The following is a 19,324-nucleotide window of genomic DNA, read 5'->3' on the forward strand; positions in this document are numbered from 1 at the left end:
ATATGTCGTCACCAAATATGTACTCTTCTGAAGGCTATTTGAACCTTAGATTAATTAAATCAGAATATTTCCATATCTTATTACCAAAATTTTCTGTTTTCATTTCGGTATCAATTTGAAACTTAATTTTAGATTTATGAAACTATCAGCTTTTACAAGCCTAATATTAACGTAATATTATATATGAATATGTATCTATTTATCTTAATATTATTATATTTGATATATTTTTAATTGGTTGTGTTTCATAAGCCTCTTAGATTTTAAATTCGACTCTACAAGTTATTGCGCAACTGAAACGTCTCTAATTTGGATAATTCGATAGATAATTTAATTTTCTACATACACAAACCACGGGAAACTCATTTTCAAGAGAGAATGTAAAAAAAAATATTAAAAAATCTTACCCCTACGCAGCCTTGAATACTGGTCTCAGTATTTAACAAAATTCTCATTCAAAGCATACCGACACAGTAAAACGCACATTTTGGGAGTTCACAATTAAGATGATGATGTAACGAATATATCTGATCAATGTAGCCTCTTTGATTTTCTTTTTGGTGTTACAATTACTATAAAACAGTAAAAAAAGGAATTTTCAGAACATCAAAATTTCTTCTTTTATCAGTCGGTATTGCTATTTTTTTTTCAGAATACCGCAATTTAAACAAGCTTATGTATGATAAGTACATGTATGTACTGTCTTAGCTTTCAAATGAGCCAAGGTAATCAAGGTATTTTACCCCTACCCATGAAAAAAAAAAATTACCTCAACATGAATCAAAATGTGAATTTCTAGCATATAAGTGATGTACAATAGACATGTCGGGTTTTTGTTATTGTTTTATTATTGTTTTAATTACTGATGTATTCAACATATCTGATCGTTTAGGCATATATTTTTTTCAGTTTCAGATAATACCAAATTGGAGACGTTTAAGTTGAGCAGTAACTTGTAGAGTGGAATTTATGAGACTTTTTACTGGAAAATCGAAAATCCCATTGTTTGCATTTTTGGTTGATAAATTCTGACTACGGAATTCATCACAAGTCATTAAAAGAGCGCCCCAGAAGTTTAAATTCAGATGATACTAATCAGTACTAATAAATAAGTCATTTTGACTGAAGTATAAATACTCTGGGGGTTTTGACATTGAAAAATCAATTTAAACGATTTTGGGATAGGGATAAATTATTTTCATTTTACTGAAAATTCTAAAGTGTCACCGCAACTTTCTTGGTGTCATTGTAAAGCTAAGACATGTTGATGTATATTAGTATTTAGTTCTTTACAATTACTGTCCCAGGTAGACTTAGACGTTCTAATAATTGAGTCACAAATATCTTGGCATTTTGACCAAGTGGGAAAAAATATATGCTTATACGGAATAAGAACCCGAAAATATTATTTCGTGACCAATTGATTCGGTAAAAAGAGGTATAAGGTTTCTGAAAATCACCATGAAGTTGATGAATAGGAGTGGGTACATGATGGACCTTCCCAGCTCATGGACGATAACATTTTCAACAATTATTGTTAAGTCTTGAGCATATGGGCTGAGTAAGTACGCAGTTTCATTTATCTTGACACCAATGACATCGGATCATTTTTAGTGATGCCGGTATGAACTCTATTACAAGAATGAATATGTAGGGTGTTGAAGGATCCCCCTGCCTGACATCTCATTATAAATAAAAGCATCAGACATATGACCATTGTTTGTACAGCACTTGTAAATTCAGTATAAAAGGCTTTCACCCAATTACATAATTACTGGCAAAAACCATAAAACCTAAGGGTACTTGTTATGAGAGACCATTCAATCATATCGAAAGTTTTCTCAAAGTAAATTAGCAGTAACAAATTCGGTGTATCATCTTACCCTAACGTAGCTATGAGATCAGAGATAGTCGGATACATTCCCCCATAAACCTACCTTTTAAAAATTCCTTTTTAGCTAATTATGTTTTTGTAATACTGATTTCGATCTACTTGCTATACATATAGAAGTTTTTTTGTGGTCAAAACATAATAAAGTAATATGTAAAAAGTTTTTTTTAATGAGGTGTTTTGTATTTCTTCTCTTGTTGGGCAGGAAATAATACCTTGTCTTTGACTTATTTAAAACGTACCTGTTTCCAGACCTCTGTTCAGGCTACTTAAGAGTAAATACTTAATATCCGGTCCAGAAAAACTTATAGAATTATATACCGATTGACTTGAAATGTTTCATATTTTTTAATGAAGTCAAACATTCTTGCAGAGAAAGCTCAATTTCACAAGATTCAATTACTTCCGGGATTAGTGACAAAAGGGTTGCTGTCATAAAAAAAGTAACGTGTGTGTAAAGTTCAATGTAGTGTTAGAATTGGTGTATAATTGTTTGTAGAAATGTTTTTTGTTTGATCCAAAATTTATTCAGGATCTCAAATAACCTGATCATATTCAGTGACCAGTTTGAAAATAATCGTAAATTTTCCAGTAATAAAGCGTCTACTGTTTCTTCTCCTTCTACCTGCTATTTGGCTTTTGCTCTAGTAAATATTCCCTTATTCTTTCTTTCACGAAAAACCAAAAGTTCTATTTGCAGCATTTCTATTTTTGATTATAAACTGACTCTTTAGTGTCTGGAAATTCATATGGATTTTTTAAATTCTTTCTTTACATAAGAGGAGAAGCAAATGACAAGAACATTAAGAAGTAGTAGAAAGTAACTACGAAGAAACGAGCACGGATCTTCACTCAAATGAAAAAGCCATTCTGAAACTTTCAATTTGTATCATTCTATCATTGTAATATTCGATGTCGAGGATATTCAAGAACAGAGATGTAAGACTTTTCTGACCAAGAACAAGTATATATTATAGAAAAAAGGAGCAGATATGGTAAAACGTAACAAATGCGCCATCGTATAACCTTTATAAAAATAGAAAATACCTCAGAGATCATCATAAGACTCAGATACTCCTTATAAGCACTATAAACTGTCAATATAAAACAAGTCGTTTACTTCTTTGAAATTAAGAAAATCAGAGCGTGCCAATGTTTTCAAGAAGCCATCAAAATTGTCTTAATACTTTATCACAATACATGATATACAATCTTCCTACCATAATGTAACATTTTTAGACTCCCTCATTTTCATTTTGTTTTCTATATTTAAATTCATTATGAGTTTCACAATCGCCTGAAGAACTGGCCTCTCTGTAAAGTTCACATATACAATTTGCTTATCATAACCAGTTGCTGAAATTCTATCGTAAAATGTAATATGAAAAAATGGTGAAACTAAGACAAACGGAATTGTGTTGCATTGTTTAGAAAAACACAACACACGATAGCAATTGTCATGTCTATTATAAACATTGATAAAAAATGGGAAAGTAGATCATACAATGTGCAATATAAAAGTGAACGCATTCAGATGATTTTCATTTAGTTGGCAAGATATTTGTCTGACCTATTAAGACAGAAGAAAAAAAGTACCAAGTGCAATAACAAACTTTGCAAGAGGAAAACAATATACGGTTTAAAAAATATCGACCTTCAAGTTCAGAAATAACAGTCCATTACAACATGGTATGAAGGACGATAGTAGTAAACAGTTACAAAAAAGATTTTCTGTTTTTGAATTTTTCTCAGTAAGTTTGATGAATTTGTGAAAGAATACGCTTTGACTTTCGGAGACAACACCAAGAACACTGATCGTGCCTCAATAGCCAGGTATTTTTCTATGACTATATCTGTTAATGTTTCTTTTTGGTTTTGTTTACAATCAAACAGCGAGCAGATTCCTTTTCAATGGTACATTATTAGTTTAACCAAGAAGGGTATTTCTATTTCGGAAAATGCGCTATTCTCATGGTGTGACGTTTACGTTAAGTAGAAATTCGGTCTATAGCGAGAAATGCATAGACATATTGATCTCATATCTTTACATTTCTTTTTTACAGCAATATACCAAGGCATCCCCCAGCATAAATTCAAAAGCCAAAAAAAAAAAAACAAAAAAAAACAAAAAAACAAAAAAACAAAAACACAAAAAAAAAAACAAAAAACAAAAAAAAAAAAAAAACAATGAAACAATTGAAATTGATGAAAAACATTAAATTAACTAGGCACTAGGCAGTAGTTATCTCTTCTATGCATGTCTGTTGTAGTTTGAAACAATATCTTTATTTTATTCAATCAAAAGTATCACGAATCATAAATGCTATCATATACCAAAATGAAATTACAACTGCTGTATAATCTGCCTCATTGACGTCAGAAGTAATGATAACAATAGTAAAAAAAAAACACATGACTATATGACTATGTAACAAAAACGTTTGAAATAAGAATATGAAATATATATAACTAATATAGAAACTGTTTATGTTGGCATGATTCCTTTGATAGACTTGAAAACAATACTATTGTTCATGATAAATCAAGTTGGTTTCAAATCATAAGAAAAACAATTCATGTATGACCAGCATATAACGGTTGTTTGGAGTTACATGGGTATTCTGACTCATTATTATATATGAACATCTGATTAGTTTAAAAACAACATCCACATTGTTCTGTTGTTAAGCTCCTCATAGCAACCATTTTAATGACCAGTCAGATTTTTCTTTCATGTATACTTTTATAAAACCTCCATCTACAGTGTTTAGAGACTGTATGACCATTATGATGAAGTCCTATTTAACTTTACCTATCATTTTGATGATATTGAAAACCTTCGTATATGTAGATGCTGTAGAAAATGGCCAAATAATAACAGAAAATCATGTAGTGATGGATGTTGATTGGATTACAAAACGAGTTAATGAAAAGGATACCACTTTGTTGAATTCCGAATTAAAGCCTATACATTAGCAGAAACATTTTACTCTAGATAGATCAGCGTTCGTACACCAAGCACAATTCCAAGATTACGATGCACTAAAGACTGACACAATACCACATAGTTCAGACCATCCCTTTACTGAAATTCAAACTGAAGATAATTTCAACATTCCTGAACAAATATTTTCAATTATTTCGACGCAAAAGGTGGCTACCTCAGCAGTTAAGGACGTATCCAGCAATCTAAACGACACATTTTTAGACATTTTAACTCAACATCAGTCCACGAAAGTGAAACAAAATGTTTCTTTTACTTCATCAACTGAATTTTCTGATATCCCGATACAGATTGTCTCTAACACTCCATCATATGACAAATGTAGTCAATATGGAGGTTGTGAACTCGCTGGAGGACGTTATTGGTACTGTCAATGTGACGATGTTTGTGAAGAGTACAATGACTGTTGTCTGGGCTATAATTTGTTAACAAACAAGAGGTCTGAATCCAACTATAGTTGTGTAAGTATTGACAGTGACTCTTTATTTGGAGTGCAGTCGATATCGAGCTGTCCAACAACCTACTCAAATGAAAGTATCATTGCAAAATGTTCATATGGGCATATTTGGGATGCAGGAGAACCTGTGTTGGACTACACAAATATCTCAAGAGTATACAGGAACAGATATTGCGCCTTATGTCATGGGGTATCAGCATTTTCTATGAAGGTTATTTTCACAGCCATAGGTAGACCCGCAGATTATATTAATTATATAGCTAATGTCTCTGATGAGAATCTTAAGCGCTATCTGTTTAAGACATGCATTTACAGAATTCTTATTCCAGAGGACGCTAATGTCAGATATTGCATCATCGGACTTGTACAAAATGACGATTTGTTATGTAATCATTACATTAATCCCGTATATAATCTAAAAGAAAAAATACATTACAGAAATTACTTGTGTTCGAATACCCAAAACCAATTGCCTCATCACTGTCTATATCGGGCAATGCGTTACATGATCTCTAACTTCGAAAGAGGAAACAACTTCCAGCTTACAAGGTTATCCATAATATTTTCATTTAAAGAGACAAATGGAATGACAGCAAAGCCTAAGTGTGTGGAATGGAACGAAGAGGTAAAGTATAAAAGGGGTGTGATTTTTGTTATATGGAATGTAAAATACATTGCAGTTTCTATAATAGGGATTGAAATATTTCAAATGTAACAAAACAAATAGAAATATGTAATTGAGATATAATTCGTTTGGTAAAATAGAGGTACAACTCTTTTATTTTGTAGAATATATTTAAGAATAGATATATAGATGTCAATGCATTGTTACTAATAAAATAACATGCATTTCTCTGATCAGAATTAACAAGCTCGTACATCAGACCAATATTTTATGACTTTATTTTGTTTAATTAGTTTCAGACGAACAAAGAATATAAACTTTAAAAAAAAATGTGTTCCCTGAGGTTTTGGCGACATGTCTCCTTTACTATTGTTATGTTTTCCCAAACATCGACTCGATTTGGTTTCTTTTCCCTTTTTAAAAATTGACTTTATTTCTATGTTAAATATTCTAAACTGATTTATTCAACGGGTCATAGTTCACCTTTCCTCGTTTGTCTACCCCGGACTTGACTTTTTATGAGCAACTCGGCGGGTGTTTCTAGGAAAGCAGAGGACGCTTACCGTACCGGTGCACCTGGTCCATGCTTCCAGTTTTTAGTGGAGTCAGAGTTGCTCATTTACTTTTGTTACTTTGTATGTATGATTTTAGTTACTTTATGTTATTGTTGTGTATTTCTGTTTTTCATGTCTGGTCTTTGTCCCTGGATTACATTCTTTTAATTACCGCTATAACCTTGGTTCCCTTGATTACTCTCTTAAACAATGTCAAAAAATTAACTATGTTTATTTGAGAGGTCAAAATAGCCTTTGGTATCCTTGATATCGATTCGGGTGAAAAGTAATATTAGAGACGTTTTTGTTTTTGTTTTTTTTTCATGGCCTGAGTTATTTGCCCAACAGTGGGAAACCAGGACCATCCCTGCAGAAATATGTTTGATCATGGATGGGAACTTAATGAAGTCAACATTACGATGGTTTACTTTAAAGTTTCCAGGACCTTATGTTTTGTAAATCCAACTGCTGTTACTCGTTAAAGTAGTTGTTTAGTCAAGTTTGCAACAAATTGAGTTAAGAAATGCAAACGAATAAGTAATCCTTTAAACCTGGTAGACAAATCTAACATAAAGTTTCGCTTTTAATAAAATGATTTTAGGCTAAGCAACACAATTTTGAGAGTCAATCATGGAGAATATGTTCTGTGAAACTATTATTTCTTACCGAAATCCGAGAGGGAACACGTTCCTTTTATAAAAATGTGCATATCTTAAAAAATAGACTGATTATATTACTTTTTTTTTATTTTTACTACCGTTATCAACTTTATATCTTCCTTTCAGAAAGAATATCATTCCTTTAAATGTAGTCCTTTTGACACTTATTATTTTTGTTCTTACTTACCACTTCTGATAACAACAAACATTTAATATTACATGTTCTATGTTGCCTCGATTGCACAATCTGCTAATATCAGCACTTGCATATTGTCCAACTAAATACTAGTAACACCTAAATCCTCAACATGGACCCATACAGCCATAAGAGTTTCAGAAGACCATTTTCTTATATATAGCATACACCTTCTTGCAGTCAATTATAAATATGTTAAAATGATTTTAAATCTATTGTGACCTCTAAATTTCTTCTTACTTCAAAAGTGTAATTTACGGTTAGAAGTTATATTTTCCTAAGTAGAATGTTCGACACCACCGAAGAAATTTAAACATATAATCCAACAGAAATTAAGCTATTGATGCATCATTCTCACTTAAAAAAGTTGTAAGGATGCAATTGATTATTTGGTCCTGTTTCATTTTGATTGCATTGATTTTTATCGTTAATAATTTCATGTATGAATACATATGTGCATATTTTTTATAGATTGATAAGGACTGTGATCATCTACCAAAATTCATTAACGCGCAGACTGATTTTGACTACAGCATCAGATTGCCTGAAAACGCAACAAAAACTGAAATGATACAAGCTGCTCTTCTTACAATTTTGGTAAAATCCGTGGAAGGGTTTTGGGAAATTGGCTTAAACTATCAATTGAAAGTTGATAAAAAATTTACGACAATCACCATCAAAGGGAGATGTGAAATAATAAAGACGGTTTTTCGCCATGAAATAACAAGCATTAAACACATTTTAAGTAACCAAAAAATTAATATTAAAGAGAAGAGTAGCGGTCGAAGGTTTGAAACTGTTAATCAAAATTACAACCAGGATACAGTAAACATAACCGGGAAAATGATTATCGGACCTTTGCGCTTAACTAAACAACAATATTATTCAGCTTACGGCATTACGATTCCAAACGTCACCTTCTTAGAATTGTGTCATGATATTGAAATCGTTGTGAATAGAAAGGATACGGAAACACTCGAAGTTGTTTCTTTAAACTGCAAATCGAAATTATTGCAACCAAAACCTAACACTTTAGCCATTCTTACCGTCACTTTTTCAAGCATATCTTCAATATCTCTTGTCGTCATGATCATAAAAAATCGACAACATCATTTCCATCTTGAAGTTCCGATTTCAAATCTTGAGAACCTCGGAATTTCGATGGTTTTGTCAAATATACTTCTGATAGCGGGGCATTTACCTACCAATATAAATAAATGGATATGTTATGCTATTAGCGTGATTTCACACTACCTTTGGTTGGCAGTATTTTGTTTCACAAGCCTGGCGGTTCTACACATCGTAAAAACTCTAATGCAACTCAAAGCGAGGCGTTTTGTAAACAAAGAAACTAAAGCCAGAAGAAGACGTATGATGACACTCCTAGGACTTACTATACCGCTTGCATTTGTCGTACCAGCGATACTTGTTGATCGTTTCGGACCACGTTATTATTCTCCTGGTTATGGAGCCACTGATGTTTGTTTCCCGATAAAATTTCCAGGAAACCTGATATTCTTTACAGGGCCTGTACTTGGTTTGATAGCTATCAATACTATAAGTATCGTACAAATTATCGTCAAAATCCGTATCGTCACCGTGGCTACAGAAAACCTCCAGCGGTCGTCTTCTTTCTCAGAAGCTAAGATCTTTCTGAGAATCTTAAGCATTTCGGGATGCTTGTGGATCACCGGAGTAGTAGCTGTCTTTTTTGACTCAGAATGGATCGAATATGTGTTCACTACACTGTGTGGATTACAAGGTTTGATTATCGCCATATCCAATTTAACGACAGAAAGAATGAGCTGTTACAGAGTAAGGAAACAGTCTTCTACTGCCAAGCTAAATTAGTTTTTGGAAGTTTCTTCTTAGTAGGCCAATCCTGTTTACAAAATTTAATCAATAAATTATCTTTTGTTGTATGTAAATAGTTTGTCCGATGTCAAAAATAAATATACTTGATTTAAAATCAGCGTCTTTACGTTGCCTACCTTTCCAATGCACATTGATACAACCATTCTACATGTATCATTGAGATAATTGATGTGCTAAAATGTAATAAATTATTATATGCAACATTTAAGGAGACGTGACCCCAAAAATATTAAAAAATATATAAAAACAAAACGCATTTTGTAGTCACTTACGTCGTTTAATTGAAGATAAATTTGTTCTAAATCGACGGTGACCCAAGCCATACGAATTTTGATTAGCCATGTGGTCACGTGACCCATTTACGTCATTGGTTCGCAATTCATAGATCAAGTGGTTGATATGCGTATGGCTTCTGCATTTGTTGCATGGTTTCTACACATGAGAGTGAAACTATCTAAAGTCTTGGTTTGCCAGCGAATATATACTTAAGGTTTTATCAATTTGAACCACTTCGAGAAAAAAATGATAAACAAGTTAGAAGTATTAAACTTTTACAATTATTTAGACTAGACTATTCACAGACACGACGCTGCTCTGTTCGAAGATTACATAGAAATATTTCATTATGTTCTGTCACGTAAGATTGAACTTTTTACATGCAGTAAATTAATTCATATTCTAAGATTTAAAGAGTAATCAACGGAACCAATGTTATAGCTGTAATCAAAAGAATGTAAGCCAAGGACAAAGACCAGACATGGAAAAGAGACATACACAACAAAGAACATAAAGTAACTAAAATCATACATATAAAGTAACAAAAGTAAATGAGCAACTCTGACTCCACTAAGAACTGGGAGCATGGACCAGGTGCACCGGTAGGGTAGGCGTCCTCTGCTTTTCTAGAAACACCCGCCGAGTTGCACATAAAAAGTCAAGTCCAGGGTAGACAAATGAGGAAAGGAAAACCATGACCCGTTGAATAAATCAGTTTTCATGGTGCTGATAGATACACAATAACGATCCACGAGTTCATGATAACGACCATAAAACTTCTGTAGTGATGACTTAAATCTTGTAGCAACATAACCCTGTCCCAGAAGCCTATTTGTTAGAGTTCTAGCGCGATACAAAAAGTCTGCGTAGTTTCGGCAAGCTCTGGCATAACGTATGAGTTGTGATATGAACACTCCATACGCAGGAGCCGATGGGATGTTGCCACAGATGAAAGGAAAGTTGACAATTCTGAATGAAAAGTCATCACGTTTGTCGTAAAGATTGGTCAATAGTTTTCCTTTACCATCGATTTCTAAATGTAGGTCCAGATATGAGGCTGACTTCACAGTATCTGTAGTATCCTTTATCTCAAGTTCTTTTGGGTAGATGCGATGTATCGAATCCCCGAAATTAGGATTGTTTAAAGATAATACGTCATCTATATAGCGGAAACTGAGATTGAAGGATCTAGCCAAACGATATTCTTTCTTTCTGATGAGATCAGCTTTAAAGTCAGCCTCATAAGAGTGAAGCAATAGGTCAGCAAGTAAAGGAGCACAATGTGTTCCCATTGGAATGCCGACCGTTTGTTGAAAAACACGTTAACCACTCTGGACAAACATGTTGTCAATTAAAAATTCCAGCATTTTGTAAACATCTTCCTCTGTATATTTGGAAGATGATTTGGAATTATTTCTGACAAAGTATGAGGAATCTCTACCAAGTACTATATATTTGTATCTAGGTGTACCATCTTGTTTTAGAAAAAACAACGATGTATAATGTTTTTAAGTCGGAATAACTGTTCCGATCTCGATCTTCAATGAAAATATTGATTTCACCTTTGTTTTAAGGGACGTTAGTCCTGAAAAGTGTACCAGAACCAGGGAGTGTAATATAAAGTCCCTGCAAGTACAGGGGTTACATGTAATAGGAACATGTGATTTTTGTTATTGATTTTTGATTTTAAGAAAAAAGAGTGTCACTATTTTAGTTGTACCCTCCTGTTCATGTCCTAAAATAGTGTGTAAAATAGTTGTGTTTTCGCCAAGATGATTTTTATGTTTCATGTAAATTTCTTGCGTTTGCTTGATTCATTTTATATGTGTTTTTTTTTTTTGCTATGTACTATTTGTTGCATCCTGGTTTATGTTCTTGTCATATCACTTTATGTACTTTCTGCTGTAAGTTCTTACATTCATGTATGTTTGTTATACTGTTTTTATGTAGTATTCGGTATAAGATATCATCAGAGCTCATGTTTGTTACGTTAATTCTATACTTTTTATACTTTTACTTACTTACTAAGTGATGTGAAAGCTTCTCAACTTATTATATTTTTATGAGGACATAAATAAAACACAACATTCCGTGTCTTATTCATTGTACGACTACAACTAAAACTAAAAAATAAAATAAAAAAATAAATAAAAAAAAAACCAAAATGAAGTAATATAAGAACATTAAATAGAGGTGTCAGTGTTAAAAACTGAGACACATACAGATAATTCAACTGACACTCTCTTTTATTTATGTCATCATCAAAAGCTTGTGACGGTTTACCATCCAGCATACAACATCAACAGTCATTTGACATTTTAAGAAACATACTAAGTCTCAATAAGCACAAACGATGAAATTTGAAGTAGAGGTTTGTGAGCTCCGGTATTAAGTATCATTTAGACTGAAGCGATATCTGCTTATTTTGAAAATCTAGAACCCACCCAATTTTATCGTTATCCTGTAAGATCGTTCTAAAAATACTTTTTTTCAAAGTTTTCTTCTGTCTCTACTGATACGGCCATCAATATAAATTTCCAGTTCAAAATTTCAATATGACCCTTTCGCCATATTATTTGTCTATACATCATTAAAAACCGAGACATTATTATTTTTTTGAAAAAGGAATTAAATAGCGTTCTAAATTGACGAGGAAGTGTGTTGTAACATTTTCAATAATATATTAAATGCTTATTAAACAAACAGTGGATTAGAAGAGAAAAAACAAAAGAAAGCTTTTCGGACAATTTCATCAATTTATTCCATGAACATCGTAGATATTTAAGTTGAACACCACGGACAGAACTAACATTTGACACTCAACAAAAAAATTGAGAAGAACGAAATATAAAAAAAGAACGATGAAAAAAATCACTAATTATATGACGTAAATATCATACAGAAGAATAATTTCGTAACAAAATAATTCTTAAATTCTACCAATAGTAAAGTTACTTAAGAACATCATAGATCAGGGTGTTTTAAATCCTGTTAAAATACATATATTCAAGTGAATACAAATCTAGCTGTATACACAATTCCTTATTATATTTACTTAAATTAAGTCGTTGCTAGGATTTAAACACGTTTGTTATATTTAAAAAAAAATCTGTGTGAGGTTTTCTTTGCATCATGTAATTTCTCGGAAAACAAACAGTTCAATGAACAAGATAAAGATGAATAAATCTAATTTATCATAAATATTTGGCGTGAATATCGCATATCGCATCCCAACTATGACGGCGAAAATTTAATAACCACAAAAATAACCTTTTACACAGTATTTGTTCTGGTTTTACTGATTTTGACGGATGGCAATTTGATGTTGCCAATTTGTGTTGACATATACCGCAAATAATGAAGTTAAGCGCACTATACAACCTGGTTTAACCCACCTTTCATTTTGAAATGCCTGTTCCAAGTCAGGACCATAACGATGGTTTCCAACTTTCCTGTTTTCGCCAAGATATTGTCATTTGTTTTACGAAATTCCTTTTAGACTATTCATTTTGACTACTGCCTCGAATTTTGTTCATTATGGTAATTCACCCTTCATGAATCAAATTTATTAAGAAACAAATAACCATTTTTGTGCTAGTAATCCCCATATTTTCAGCATACTGCTATTTTTTCCATGATTGTTACTTTAAGAACTGTGTAGTTTTATTTTTAGCAGTGAGAACTGAATGTATCAGAGGAAGGTCAGAGACGCTAGTATTATTGTTCTTCACGGTCAAAAAGGAGAATTGTACTTAACGTCAAGTTCGTTTTCAACTTATCATCTGTCAGGGAGAACGGAATCGTATCAATAGACTTTGTAACACTGAAATAGGATTCTATATTAAAATACCTTTTTATTAAATGAATAAAAAGAATCTTACTAAATTACTTGTTATCATACACTTGCGTTATTTGTTGATGTAATTACTTGTTTTTAACACGAAAATGTTGTATTTTTTGGTGGCGGTGATGGAATAAAATGGTTGTTTCAAAACACAATATGAATTGTAGGGAATTTCCAAATATATCTTGGAATTTTTTTGTACGTTTCACACATTTTTTTCAATGTTGAATTCATTTCTGTTTGATGCAACGTTCAACTTTTTACGATATGTCATACGTTTACATTCATACATACATGTCAAGTGTTGACATTTACATTTACTGTCTGTTTATAATGCAAGAGGTTTTCGCAACTGTACGGTCGTTGAAATTTCAAATTTACTGAGCTTATAGCCACATCTTTAAATTCTCCACTATTTAACTACCTGTCGTGTTGTTTCAGTTCAGATATCTTTAATATTGAAAGGGATGTGCGGCAAAGATGTCCTCTTCCGCCTTTTTTGTTTATTTTGGCAGCAGAGGTTTTGTAGATCAATATTATGGAAATATAAGATATAGGAAGATTGGAAATATAGAGATTTAGACGTCAAAATTAGCCGATGACATGTTTTTTTACGGGTTCAGAGTCAGTTAAGTATGTCTTATAATGGTCAGGAACAAAAAAGATGAACAAGTTATTATTATTATTGTCATTTATCCTGCAATGAGGTTATTTGTTAAACGAATAAAGGTATACGGTTATCGACTTTCTGGCTCCTCCCACTCACGTGATCGGCGGAACTACTTTTTTCTGGTATGCGAAAATTAATCATGGCCGCCACCATAGATACGATATAAACAAATAGCGATTGCGTATCCGGTTAATCTTTTTTTTTGCTGTTTTGTTTCGTTTTCACCTGAATGAAATAAAAGATTTTATGTAAATCAAATAATGATTTTTGTCTGTATTTTTTTCACCGTCATATATATGGCAAATCCCAAATCTCGTTCAGATTTGATTCATTATCAGTTTGCAGACGACTTCCCCTGTCATTTCAGTCATGTCGGACTCGGAGCCAGAGTGGCCGTCACAATTTAACATAAACTGGTCCCCACTTAAAGAAATTGAAGCATTATAATATGATAAAACCCTTGAAGAGACAAATGAACAGGAAACTGTTATGCTCTTTGATTTATTACTGCATAAACCCCAAGATAATGAAACAGAGGAACACTACATTATAGATCTGCCCATATAACTGCCTCCTCTTCTTCAAAAATCTCAAAGAAATATTTCAAATCCCAAAGCAACTAGTGCACAAATTTCAACCCTGAACTCTACTGTCATATACCAACCAGAAACAAGTCAGCTTCCACCTTCCTCGCGAAATTCAAAACTTAAATGTTCTTAAAATCGACTTTACAACATTCAAAATATTTTATTTATTGTTCATTTTACTTATTTGTCTCTTGGAATTAAATAAATTTTGATACATTGCTTATTTTCTTCAAACAACTTTGACGGATTATATGGTGCGTATTGAATTTCAATGTTTACTGATTCATGCGCCATGCGTATTAATTTTTTTCTTCTGGTTTAACGATCGGGGCTCCTCAGGGGATATGCATTTAATTTTTTTTTTAAATGTACACACGCCCAAAACTATTAATATAACAGGATAAAAACAATATAGGTACATTGTCGAAAATTATTGAAGATATGTGTATTCGGCTTGGAACGGGGGAAATAGCTCGGCAAAGCCTCGCATTTCCTACCCGTTCCGTCGCCTCATCATTATAACTGAACTTGAATACAGAACAGGATCGGAGCTAAAATTTCAGGTTACATGTAGGTGGCGTTAATAGTACTTAATGCTAAGTTAAGGGAGGAAACAAGAAGTGATTTATTGCTTAAATTTGCGAAACATCTAAATTTTAGCCTAAAAAATATGTTGATGGGATGTCCCTCCCCCTTGTAAATTACCTCTAGTCCATGAACAGTGATATAGATTTGTATCACTGTAAAGTTTCGTTGGATAAGCCTTACTCCACAAAAACAGAAATAAATAATATTTACCTATTTCAGAACTTATTTAAACCCTTATATCTGTTAAGGGCGAAACGTAGAGCTTACCTTTTTAACAGGCGATATAAAAAGAAGTGAAAATAGAAGAGGTCACAAAAACGTTTTACATTCACAAAGAACCATCAAGCTGAATTAAAGTGTATCATTAATTAATGCTTGTAAGCTGGTTAAAATCTATAATAGTATATGCTTATCAACGTTTAAAAATATATACATCAAACATATTCCAACCAAGTCTGCTGAACTTAACAACAATCGACGCAAGAAAAGTATATAATACATAATTTTTCTATATAATAATATAGAAAAAAAAAGTTAATAAGTTACGGATACGTGTAGGGAAGAAGTGGAAAGTTACCATGACGAATCGGACACAAATGAAAAAAGACACTGAAACTTCAAATTTGTTTCATTTTGTTAACATCATAGTTGGTGTCGAACATATTCACGGATCAAATAGTAAGGCTCGTCTGACCAAAAACTATTATATATATACTTTTGTACAAAATTTTCGTGGCACAAACTCCGACACCCCTTAAACACTGCGGTTCATTTTTTTGTATGAAACATACAATACAAAAATGCAAAAATGTTACACAAGTGACATTCTTTGGTAGAACTATTTTGGATTATAGGTACAACTTGATTTTGAATATTGAATTTCTTATTATGTGGTTCTAATGCAGCTGATAAGAGGTTTTTCTTTAAACTTGAGAATATCTTACCTAAATATGAGATAACTATATTTTTTAGTATTTTTAAGTCGCCGACCACGAATTTGCCTGATTTTCTTCAATATTTTACATAAAAATTAGAGGACAACAGACTTTATTTCGTGTTATTTAAAAACAACTTACCATTACTTTTTTTCGAATATTTCCTGCCAATAATCTCCCCATTAAAGTATCTTAAAAATAAATGTTAACACTTTTACTATTAGAAATTGTTTTTGAAAACATGATATGAAAAAAACTCTACGTCGTGTAAAGTATTGAAATTTTATTCATCTATTTCTAAGTCACTAAGACGTTTTACATTAACAAAAACCATCAAATGACTTCAATACAATCAGTAACTAATACTTGTAAGCTGATATTTATTTGTTATATACTAAACGCTTATCAAGATTCGACAAGATATAGATTAAGCATATTTCAAACAGTTCGTAAATCGAATTATAAACGAAGTAAAAAAAATACATGAACGTCTATATTAATTTGCAAAATGATTGCAAATAGGTTTAATGAAATAGGTTTTATCATTTTTAAATGTGACCGTAATGTTTACGCTAAGAAATATATAAATACTATATTTTCTTAAACAGTGACTTCTTTTTGTTACCATGTATTTTTCTGTCCATTTCAGCGAATAAAAAAAACACACTGAAGATATCGAAAGCACTCTAACAGGAATATTCTGGTCTGTTGCTGATTTTCTTTAGCTCATCTAGTACGAAAGTCTTTGTTTTGCTCAGCAAACATCGACGTCAACTTATTTGTTAAAAACAAACTTCTCAAACGGGCTTTAAACACATTTAATGGAATCATCTTTGTCATATTGACTAACAAAACTTGTCATTTAATCAAACTTTTGTTAGAAGCTTATACCGAACAAATATGTGCTAAGAGCATATGCTTATCTACTCGTCCAACCTCCTCATACAAACATAAATTTGATTATTAAATAGTTGCTTTACAAATATTTGTTACCATTTATTTTTCAGTCATCATTGTGCTATCAAATATGTGGTTAAAAACCTTCAAATTTTCGCAAACACGAATAATTGTTAGACGAATTACCACACAAATTGGTCTGTTTGAGGTATATACTTATTTCATAGGGAACTATTTTTAAATGAGAGTAAACATACATGATTATGAATTCGGTTATGTTACTTGAGATATGTCGAAATGTGTTCATCTATAGGAAACGAATAGTTTATATCACAGCTTCAATGTCTATTTATTTTATAGTTTCCAGAAATATCTTACACAAAAATATGTATTTGAGCTCATGGAAATTCTAAAGTGCAAACGGAAGCTGTTTATTTGTTTCATTAATTATCCTTGTCTTCATACAATACAGTACCTGTATGGGATGAATTTCCCATTTTATGGGATATGGGGCATGGGGACTGGGACAATGAAAAATGGGGGATGGGGTAAATGAATAGGGCTATGGGGAATGGGGCGAGGGAGCGACTTTGTTTGGTCAATCGAAAAAAATGTTAGGCCTTAATATTTCCGTAAGCAACGTACCTATCATAATTTTATGATTGTCACAGCAGTTGAAAGTGTTACAAAAACGTCTTTAGAATATTTTTTTTATGATTACAGGTGTAGCAGTTAATTGTTCATTGTTTAATGTTCAGCTTATTTGTACAATATTTAATTTCTAGTCTTCATAGATTAAACATGTTCGCGTTCATACGATTTTGAAACATACGCCATTTTTGAAAAGTTAGACTGACATTGTTTTGTGTCACAGGCACTCGCATGATTTAAACATTGATATATTGAACATATTGAACCATAAAAACAAGACAATTTTTTTAAAATTGAAAACGTTGATTCCCTTTCAATTGTCAGACATATTTGATAAGTGTCGCAACCAAGAACCGGATACTTGTATTGATTTTTTGAGATTTTGTCAATTTTACATTTCAAACAATTATTTCAGACCATTTAGAAATTTCAAGTGTTTACACTTTAAAATGGCAAAAATATCTCATTTTGAAGATTTTGTATTGGATGTGAGTGTCTCAACCACCAACCGGATACTAGTAATGCCATTTTTTATATTTCAAACAAAAAAAATTGGACCATTCTTGAAATTGAAGCTGTCATTTCTGGAAAAAAAAATGGACTGAAATAAATTTGTCGGAGCTATACATATGATGCTCAATTTGATATTTGTTTATATTCTTAACAATGACAAAGTTCTTTTCTACATAGACAGGTTAACATTATCACAGCCGTCAACATAATAGTTATATTGACAAATTTAACATTCTTAACAATTATTTTAGACCATTAATGAAATTTCAAGTGTTCACACTCATTTTGTGACTTTGGTCTGAAATATATGTATCCTAGCCATCAACATAATAATTATATTGGCAATTTTTATATTTCACACAATAATTTTAGACTGATAGGTACATCTATATCAAAAGTGTTCGCATACATACAGTTTGCAAAATATGTCATTTTGGACTGAAATATGACCGTTGCAACAACCAACAAGATATTTATATTGCCACCTTTTATATTTTAAACAATAATATTTGACCATTATTGAAATTAAAACTGTTTGCACTCAAACAATTTGCAGAAATATGTACTTTTTGAGAAAATGATCTTAAAATAATATTTCCCAGGCACACATATAACGTATATTTTGAGAACTTTTACATTTTAAACAATAATTTTGGACCATTATGGAAATTTCACTCATTCAATTTGCCAAACATATCTCAATTGTAAGAATTTGGTTAGAAATAAATGGGCCACAGCCACACATGTAATGCTTATTTTAACATTGTGTACATTTTGAACAATAATACCAGTCCATTATTAAAATTGATTTTTTTGCGCCCATACAATTAACAGAATTAAGTTTTTTTGTGGAACTAGACTCAATATATAAACCAAGAAATACAATATTCAGAGTCATTTTAACAATTAGATTCGTAACAATTTATGCATATATAGTTTTAAGAATATTTAGCATGATTATTTCTCATGCAGCTTTGAGTAGCGATACTACACGATACAAGTATGGCGTGATTTCAGTTATCCCCGAACCCGACTGCGAGATTCTAAAATCGATATTGATTGCACAAAACTTTGTGCATCTTAATGTATTATATGTGTTTGA

The sequence above is a fragment of the Perna viridis genome, chromosome 8 (assembly GCF_037379345.1).
Source record: "Perna viridis isolate PV_CMFRI_1.1 ecotype Kerala chromosome 8, ASM3737934v1, whole genome shotgun sequence".
Taxonomy (NCBI): Eukaryota; Metazoa; Mollusca; class Bivalvia; order Mytilida; family Mytilidae; genus Perna; species Perna viridis.